The sequence below is a fragment of the Bos javanicus genome, chromosome 20, assembly GCF_032452875.1.
Source record: "Bos javanicus breed banteng chromosome 20, ARS-OSU_banteng_1.0, whole genome shotgun sequence".
Taxonomy (NCBI): domain Eukaryota; kingdom Metazoa; phylum Chordata; class Mammalia; order Artiodactyla; family Bovidae; genus Bos; species Bos javanicus.
In genome coordinates this window covers 28771276-28781402 of record NC_083887.1, presented here as the reverse complement: position 1 = coordinate 28781402, position 10127 = coordinate 28771276, and the positions used below count along the sequence as shown (strand labels likewise).

The 10127-nt window shown below is 34.5% G+C and overlaps 1 long non-coding RNA gene across 1 annotated transcript in view; it reads right to left on the bottom strand.

Moving 5' to 3' along the window:
• Nucleotides 1-215: 215 nt before the first annotated feature.
• LOC133233613 (uncharacterized) overlaps nucleotides 216-10127 on the bottom strand; it is a 137311-nt gene continuing 127399 nt past the window's right edge. Inside the window, exon 5 of the long non-coding RNA XR_009731781.1 lies at nucleotides 216-1964. This is a non-coding gene — a long non-coding RNA (uncharacterized LOC133233613). The remainder of the gene's footprint in view (nucleotides 1965-10127) is intronic.

Below are 10127 nucleotides of genomic sequence, written 5' to 3'. Positions count from 1 at the left end.
TCACAATAAACTGTGGGAAATTCTGAAAGAGATGGGAATACCAGACCACCTGATCTGCCTCTTGAGAAATTTGTATGTAGGTCAGGAAGCAACAGTTAGAACTGGACATGGAACAACAGACTGGATCCAAATAGGAAAAGGAGTACGTCAAGGCTGTATATTGTCACCCTGCTTATTTAATTTATATGCAGAGTACATCATTAGAAACGCTGGGCTGGAAGAAGCACAAACTGGAATCAAGATTGCCGGGAGAAATATCAATAACCTCAGATATGCAGATGACACCACCCTTATGGCAGAAAGTGAAGAGGAACTCAAAAGCCTCTTGATGAAAGTGAAAGTGGAGAGTGAAAAAGTTGGCTGAAAGCTCAACATTCAGAAAACGAAGATCATGGCATCCAGTCCCATCACTTCATGGGAAATAGATGGGGAAACAGTGCAAACAGTGTCAGACTTTATTTTTGGGGGCTCTAAAATCACTGCAGTTGGTGATTGCAGCCATGAAATTAAAAGATGCTTACTCCTTGGAAGGAAAGTTATGACCAACCTAGATAGCATATTCAAAAGCAGAGATATTACTTTCCCACAAAGGTTCGTCTAGTCAAGGCTATGGTTTTTCCAGTGGTCATGTATGGATGTGAGAGTTGGACTGTGAAGAAGGCTGAGCGCCAAAGAATTGATGCTTTTGAACTGTGGTGTTGGAGAAGACTCTTGAGAGTCCCTTGGACTGCAAGGAGGTCCAACCAGTCCATTCTGAAGGAGATCAGCCCTGGGATTTCTTTGGAAGGAATGATGCTAAAGCTGAAACTCCAGTACTTTGGCCACCTCATGCAAGGAGTTGACTCATTGGAAAAAACTCTGATGCTGGGAGGGATTGAGGGTAGGAGGAGAAGGGGACGACAGAGGATGAGATGGCTGGATGGCATCACTGACTCGATGGACGTGAGTCTGAGTGAACTCCGGGAGTTGGTGATGGACAGAGAGGCCTGGCGTGCTGCGATTCATGGGGTCGCAAAGAGTCGGACACGACTGAGCGACTGAACTGAATTGAAATGAATTCAAGACTTAAATGTAACACTTGAAATGATAAAACTTTTAGAAAAAAACATAGGCAGTAACCTCTTTGATGTTGATCTTAACATTGTTTGTATATGTCTTTCCAGGCAAGGGCAATGAAAGCGAAGATAAACAAAAGGGGCTATATTCACTGAAAAAGCTTTTGCACAGCTAAGGAAACCATCAACAAATGGAAAAAGCCGCCTACTGAATGGGAGAAGATATTTGAAAAGAATATATCAGATAAGGAAGGGATTGATATTCAAAACAAAGTATACATACATACATATCAATTTTTTTTTGGCTATTTCTATTATCTTTAATTGTATTGATTGGCATGTGACAGACAATATTCTGAGAATATAGTAACTTTTTGTTTTCATTTTCTATCACTGCGGCTGCTAAGTCGCTTCAGTCATCTCTGACTCTGTGGGGCCCCATAGAAGGGAGCCTACCACGCTCCCCTGTCCCTGAGATTCTCCAGGCAAGAACACTGGAGTGGGTTGCCGTTTCCTTCTCCTACATATCAATTTTTAAAAACCTATTTTCATAGACAATATACAGATTCCAAACATTCACATGAAAGATGCTCAGTATCACTAATATTAGGGGAAATAACAATGCGATATCACTCCACACTTGCAGAAATGGAATTCATCAAAAAGACAAGAAAAAAGTGTTCGTGAAAATGCAGAGAAAGAGAACACTGGAGCACTTGGTGGGAGAGTAAATTGGTGCAGCCACGATGGAAAACAGTCCAGTACTGTTGTTTAGTCGCTGTCGGTCCAACTCTTTTGCGGCTCCATGGACTATAGCCATCCAGGCTCCTCTGTCCATATATAGAGGTTCCACAAAAATTAAAAATAATGCCACCATATGATCCAGCAATTCCACTTCTGAGTATTTATCTGAAAGAAAACAAAAAACACTAATTTGAAAAGATATATGTGCCCTTATGTTTATTGCAGCACTATTTACAATAGCCAAGATATGGAAGCAACCTAAGTGCTCAGCAAAAGATGAACAGATAAGGAAGATGTGATAAAGATACCACAGATAAAGAAGATGTGTATTACACATACACACACATACATATATGTGTGCTCAGTGCTTAGTCGCTCAGCTGTGTCTGACTCTTTGCAATCCTATGGTCTGCAGGCCACCAGACTCCTCTGTCTACAGGGTTATTCTGACCAGAATACTGGAGTGGTTTGCCATTTCCTCCTCCAGGTGATCTTCCCAACCCAGGGTCTGAATCCACATCTCCAGTGACTCCTGCATGGGCAAGCAGATTCTTTATCACTGAGTCACCTGAGAATCCCATACACACATATATGTGAAATATTACTCAGCCATAAAAAGAATTAATCTTACAGTTTGCAGCAAAATTAATGTACCCAAAGTATTATGCCAGACAAAGAAAAACAAATACCATAGGACTTCACTTACGCACATAATCTAAAAAAACAAAACAAATGAACAAACAAAAACAGAAACAGACTTATAGATACAGAGAACAAACTGGCGGCTGCCAAAAAGGAAGGAAGAAGTAGGATAGACAAAACACGTGAAGGGGATTAACAGGTACAAATTTTCAGCTATAAAGTAAATGTCATAGGGATATAATGTACTATATAGGGAATATAGTCAATAATACTGTAAACTTGGTGTAGTGACAGATGCCAGCTGGCCTTATTGTGGTGATGATGTCACAATGGATAAAAAATATGGACTTGCTACATTGTACACACAAAACTAACATAATTTGGTATGTTAATTATAACTCAATAAAAATAAATAAATAAAAATGAACCCTTGAATACCATGTTTTTAATGTCTTTTTATTGTTATATGTGACAAAATAGGAAGCATGCATAAACACTTTGGTTCCATTGTGGTATGACGGCTATCTCAAGTAATTGCACATATGCAATTATTTAAGTTGTGAGTTAAATTAGCCACTTTTTTCATGGAATATCAGTTTTATTTGAAAGAAATAATCACAGAGATACTGGTTCACACTTGGAAACAATAGCATTTTTTCCCCAAAATGAACAAAGTAAGCCTCACAAAGAAAATAACTAATAGATTTTTTTTTTTTGACAATAAGACATTTTGAGTGTTCAAGAAATTCTGGGAAACTTTTAACTGCCACCATGAACTTGGAGTTTTGTAAATGATTCTAGGAAGAGCAGGGTAATATTAATACATGTGATTTTTTTTTTTTTTTTGCTATTGCCTAACAAACTAGGTCAACGTTTGGAAAATCTGCATATCTCAGTAAACTAATATTTTCCAAATGACGAATGATATTACAAAGTCTAGTATGGGTAAGAGATACTTTTAAAATGTGACATAGAACAATGAATTTTAATGTAATAAAGTAAGAAAAATTCACTGATAAGACATTTCACATTGCAAAAACCCTGTAAGAAACTACCACTTATTTAGTTGGTAATAGTATGCAAATACAATATCTAAAACGTTCTGGAAAGGCTGTTATACCCTTTTCCAACTATTGCTCTGTGTGTGTCTGAATATTCATTATCTATGTCAGCCAAAACAACCTAGTGCAACAGATTGAAACAGAACAGTTATGAGAATCTGTCGCCTTCCCAAGCCAGAGATATTTTTTAATTGTATAAAAGTAAAAGCAGTGTCACTCTTCTCACTATTTTTGTTTGTTTTGGAAAGTATAGCTATTTTTCATTAAAATAGATGAATTTATGTTTAAATGAATTTATGTTGAAGTGCTATGAATTTGTGTTTAAATGAATAAATAAAATTTTACTATCTCAACTTCAATTTCTAATATCTAAAAATCAATTCATATAACCTACATAAGTGAAAGCACTTTAGCATCCTCAATAACTTTTAAGAGTGGGGAAGAGACCTGCATCTAAAAGGATAAGAACTTTCTAACACTGCTCTGCTCTCTGTAGTTACTTTCATGCCTTGCTTTTGATATTTTTGTAAGTCTCTCAACACATTCAGCGATGTCTTTGTTTAACTCAGAGCAGTGCTGAGTTTAATTATTTAAGTATATTCTGCTTAAGAAGGAGAAGAATCAATTGTGTGTATGTGCGTAGATGTTTAACAGACTAAGCATAAGCTCTAGTCAACCAGAAAATCCACTTAGGATGAACAATTCATTTCACTAATAGTGCATTATTTCATTAATTTTTAAAAACTCAATGAACTTAATTTTACTTTATAATAGAAAGATATTTAGACTTTATTTTAAACTTAGAAAAAAAGTGAATCTTAACAAATTAGAAAACTATTCACTCTTTTTTTTTCAATTTTTTAAAACTGAAGTATAGTTGATTTACAACACTATTAGTTTCTGGTATATATCCACTCTTTTTGATTCATATTTTTAATCATAGTCTTCAAAAACTGGAAGTCTATTTTTCATTACTCATTTTCATATGTAAATATATCTCACAGATGAAAAGATAAGTTTTATTTTTTAACAAAAATTTACATTCTAGAATTACAAAACCTCAGAAAAATCAGTTAGTCCGTGTTTCTTAACATGTTCAAATACCAATAAACTGATTTAAACATCAGAAGTATATTTTAAGAATGATATTGACCAGCATTTATAAAAAAAAATGACTATGTAAATTCATAATCTCAGAGTTAAACTGAAATGTACCTAGTATGTACTTTTAACACAAACAGAATGGGAAAATTCAGATTTATCATTTTAGCACTTAACTTTAATGGTTAAAGTTAATGGCAGTTTCCTTTGCTGAGTGTTTCATAAGAATTACATCAATTCATTTGGCCATTTAATAAATATCTATTGGATCATCTTTCATGTGCCAAGGATATAGTGATAAACGGATAACCTGAAGTGCAAGAGGCAGTCCAATATATTTTATGTTATTATAATGTAGGTGCAGAAGGAAAGTAATAGAAAAAAGGAGAGAAAAGGGAAGAGGATGGATTACATTCTTTCAGAATGACTGATCAGTAATCCAGAACCTGAATAAAATAAGGGATAGAGTCATGAAAAGAGCTGAGGGAGCAGTGGGTAGACAGAAAGAACCGCATACATAGCTGTGCCAAGCCAAAATAAGCTTAGTTTCACCTTGGGTCTCTGGTATTCAATATCTCAGTTCTTTGGAAGTAGTTACTGCTATTAATCCTTTTCAACATATGAGGAAGGTGAGAATCAGAGAGATAAAATTATTCCTGAAGATCTCTTTGCTAGAATGTATTAAATGCTAGATTTCCACACAAGCAATCTGATTTCAGAATGTGAATTGTGTCTATCAATAAATGATGTCACTTAATATGAATCTGTGATTCTAACGGCTGATCTATGATTCTGCAGTCCCTCATACTAAACTACAAAATCTTATCATGACATACATCATAAAAAATAATTAATTTCTTATAATCTGCAAGCTTTTAAAATTTGAAACCATATTAGAATGCAGATTATTTTTAAACTATTAGTATAACACATGCAAATCATGTGCAAGTTATCTTTACACTGTTCTGTTAAAACCAAAAAAACCCAACAGACTAGTCAAATTTCTAGCCATTACTTTAAAAAAGTGATCAACTGAGAATTTTCATAAAGCCAGAATAAGAAACTCAGAATACAAGTTGGGGTTCATGCTATAGATGAACAGTAAGTGACTTTTGCAATAAAATTTAGAAAAATGCAGGAAGCCAAGCAACAAGGCTGAACTCTGGCATGTCCTACCAGGAGACCAGAGTGCAATAAGAAAGCAATTAATTCAGAATCTATGACTTACCTGTATCTAGACATACCATGCCCATCCTCTCCACCCATATACCCACACCAACCCTGCCTTTATCACTCCACTCTACCTCTGTTTCTTCTGTTTGTAAAATACATTGTTGTTTTCCCTGGTTGTTGTTGTTCAGTCACTCAGTTGTGTCTGACTCTTTGCAACTCCATGGACTGCAGCACGCCAGGTTTCCCTGTCTCTTCACCATTTCCTGGAGTTTGCTCAAACTCATGTCCATTGACTGATGATGCCATCCAACCATCTCATCCTCTATCACCCCCTTCTCCTCCTGGTTAACATTCTATTAATTCCTCCTGTCTTTTCTTCTTGCCTTTCCCCTTCCCTGTTCCTCTTTTCTCACTTATTTCTTACAATACTCATTTGGATGTAACTCAGAAGAGTTGCTGAGGTCCAAAATTATAACTGAAATATACCTTCATGGGAATGTGTGTATCTACATTTATGTGAATGAGTACTTGTGACTGACAAATTTCTAGTTAATAAAATCCAGTATATATAAAATGTGTCACATCTGACAAAGGGGATACTCTAGAGTAGTTCATACTCGTTGACTAAGAGATAAAAAATATCTCAACAGTAAATTTGCAAGTCCCTGAACATTTTAATCCTCAAAGGGGTAATAGCAAGCTAGTAAAACAGGAATTACCCTAAAGAAACTAAACTGTAGTATATATGATATGATCTAACAATGAGTGAGGCAGAAAAATATATTTAATTTTCAAAACAACTGTTAAGGAAATGCAAAGGTGAAGCAATAATTCTGAATATAGAAAAGGTTTCATTTCTAGATATCTGTAGAATTTTTTCTTCACTTCTTCTCTCTTTAATTTTCCTTACAGAAAGGTTTATTGATGGTCTCTAGATGCATAGCTTTGGAGTATGGTAACTAGGCATAAAGGGATAAAAATTAGGGAATATACTCCTTAGAAAGAATGTTAGCTAGACGGGTCAGTGTCTCAAATCTAGTCAACCTAAGGAAGTCTCCCAAATGTCAGGAATGAGTTTAGCAAGGTGCTCAAGGTCTGAAAAGTATCCATCTGGGGAAATTTCCTGAGAGCCAGTAAACTGGAAAGGAACATCAGAGGGCCAGGAGCAAACGTTATTAATTAGTTTTTCCTTGTGTGGATCAGAAACTTTCAACAGGAAAACAAGTGAACAAACAAAGCAATCTTTCTTCTCTGTTGGCTGACTGCATTGAATTCAAATTTGAGAGCCTGTATAACCGGATTTTTTTTCTGGATCCTGTCCCTAAATTTTCTACTCTATCTGCAATTGTTCTTCTATATGACCCCATGCCCCAGTTTAACTGATGTTTCCATACTTCTCAGGGACAACATAATGAACCTTTACCTTGCCTTATGCATATCTGTACTCTTTCCCAGACTTTTTTTCTCTCCACGTCACTTGTCTACCTCTCTTTCAAGGTCCCTCTCATTATACCTCTTTTCTTTCAGACTGCAGATCCATCAGGCTTCTTCCCTTCATATTGTCTATATGAGTAGCCATATCTATATCACATTTGACATAAAACTATATTTCTTTCTGTTTTAATTCTATTGAGCATAATTCCTGACAGGTATTTAATATTTAACCAATATTAGGTCCATTCTCCTTCTCAAACTATGTTGTATCATCTATTCATTAAGAAAGTAAAATACTGAACAAGAACTCAGTTCTTCCTCAATTTTCTCAAAACAATTATTACTTTATTCTAATGGCATATCTCTGGTGTTTTTTTTTTCTGAATTGGTTAAGTCTTTTAAAAACGATGCTCATAATGCAAGCCAAATAGCATATGCTGTATGATGTCAAACACTTATTTATAGCTACATGTTTAAGGAAAGAAGACAGCTGTTAGTGCATATTGGGTGGCTTTTCTTTTTCTTGTTTAACATTTTCCCCTTTTGTTCATAGTTACAAAGAAGAATGTTTTGGTGAGTTTCATCAGGGAGAAATAATGTGTGCAAAAGTAAACTTATGCTATTTTTAGCATTGTTACTATTGTTACTAAGCATTGCTAAATTCTAGGTATTGTTGCTCATTAATGCCACTGGAAAACACACTGAAGAGAAGGTTTGCATTATGTTGTAGATATGTCACCTATTTTTGAAACAATACTTTAGTACTTATTTTATGCTATGTTCCTGAGGCCAAGATAAATTATTTTCTCTGCCCTGTAACTCCCATTTTAAATCAAAGATAATGGACTATTTTTACCTTTCAGAATTTTGACAATAGAAATCTCAATATGGTGTGACCAACTTTAAGCAAAACCATCAAGTCAAACATCAAGTATTGAAGCAAAGAGAAATAGGGTGGTAAAATGTCATATTAAAGTCATCAGTAAAGTACAGGTTAGCCATATTAATCAATACAAGATAAAGAGCCAGTGCCATATTATTGTTGTTTGGGTTTGTTTTTTGTTTTTGGTTTGTTCTATTGCAGTCACATTTTATGCACATAAAGATAATAGCTTGTGAAGGAAATCATATTATTCAGGGGCTAGAGCAGGTAATGTAGAAATGGTCTTTCTGAATGGTATTCCTAGGGAACAGAATGGTCGGTAATCTTTGTTTGAGGTTTGATGAAGAGGAAAATAGAAAGGTTTCAGCTTCCAAGGCTTTAAAATTGAAAAGAAATCACTGTAATAATTTATCAAATATATTTTACTCTTTTGTATTTTTAAGTGAATAAAAATCTCAAAGTTACATAAATTGTATAGAGTAGATGAGACCCAATCAGTGTTGTAAAAGTGAAGAACAAGGAGAAATACTTTGATAGTCACTGACATATTATCCACTGGTTCATCTGGAAGCTAATATCTGTACTCTTAGGACAAGAATATCCTGGTAGGTAGCCAGGGATCTTAAAGTGTGTCAGAATCATAAAATGTGATGATGATGTAATCTAATCACCTGCATAATTCTGACTTCTCCAAATTCTCACTTTTCATATTCAAAATAATAATAAGAAGTTCTGTGAGAGCAAGTTTCCATCTTTTCACAACTAGGTTGCTCCCTGTCTTAAATTAGATTTTGTCACTACTCAGATATTTTGCTTTCTCAGTCTTCTTTCTCTGGGCTTTCTGAGCACAAGCAGAACATCATGATTCCCCATGAGACCTCAGATCTGTTCTTTCTTTTTCCTAGCTGACCACCACTGCTCCACTACTGCTATAATTAATTAACTTCATTGAAAGGACAAGCTATTTTCTGTTCCATGTATAATACAGCACTGATACCCATTCAGGTGTTATCTGATTATCATGTTTATAATAGTAACAGCTGGACTCATCATTCATAGCAAAAAGATAAAAAGAATTTGGGGAAGTAAAGTAGTAAGAGAACGGTCTTTGCTTGCATATAGATTTTGGTATATAGGTTCTTGAAATCTACTTTGTGGAAGAGAAATCAGAGAAAACATGTTGCACAGACAGATACAGCATGTTAATAGATGTAAAAGTTGAAGTTTCTAAAGAAATATATTCTCCCTTTATTGGTCTTTAGATGCAAAATAATTTCCAAAAAAAATTCAAAATGGATATTTGGGGAAATTTACAAGCTGATTCTTACTTGAACGCAAAAGAGCAAAAACATAAGTATGGTCAATAGGCCTTGAGGAAGAAAAACGAGGCAGGTGAAATTGCCGTATGATGTATCAAGACTTACTACAATGCCACAGCAACTGAAAGAGGTGGTTGTGGGTCTCAGAAAGAGAAAATAACTTTTAAAATCAAGAGAAAAAATTACAAAATTCAAGATAGCAACACACTGGGGCAAAACTAGCAGGAAGATGAGAGCAGTACATACAAGTAGCTTCTGTGGTACTCATAATCTTCAAGTTTTTCAGATGTGAATTTTGTTTTATTATGCTTCATAATTCACCTATAAATGTACTATTTTGTATTACATATTGATGCTTTAAATAAAACATTTTAAATACAGTAGAAAATAATATATCATCATTTAAATAAATACAAAAATTAAAACTATACATTTAAGTGCATAAAAAAAAAATGTGGCAAGATTCACACCAAACTTGTAACAGCTTTTAATCTCTGAAAGGGAGAACGTATTCAGAAAGAACAATGCATTATTTTGGTGCACTATCTTTTCAACATAATAATCCACTCATACTTTTGCTTCATTAATTTTAAAATATTAATAAAAAGTGTGAACTTGGCCAGAAAACTTCTTAATATAAATCTTTACATATCATTTGTATTATAAGATATAAAAAATGTACCCTCTTCCTGGTTTCACTTATGCCAAATAATAT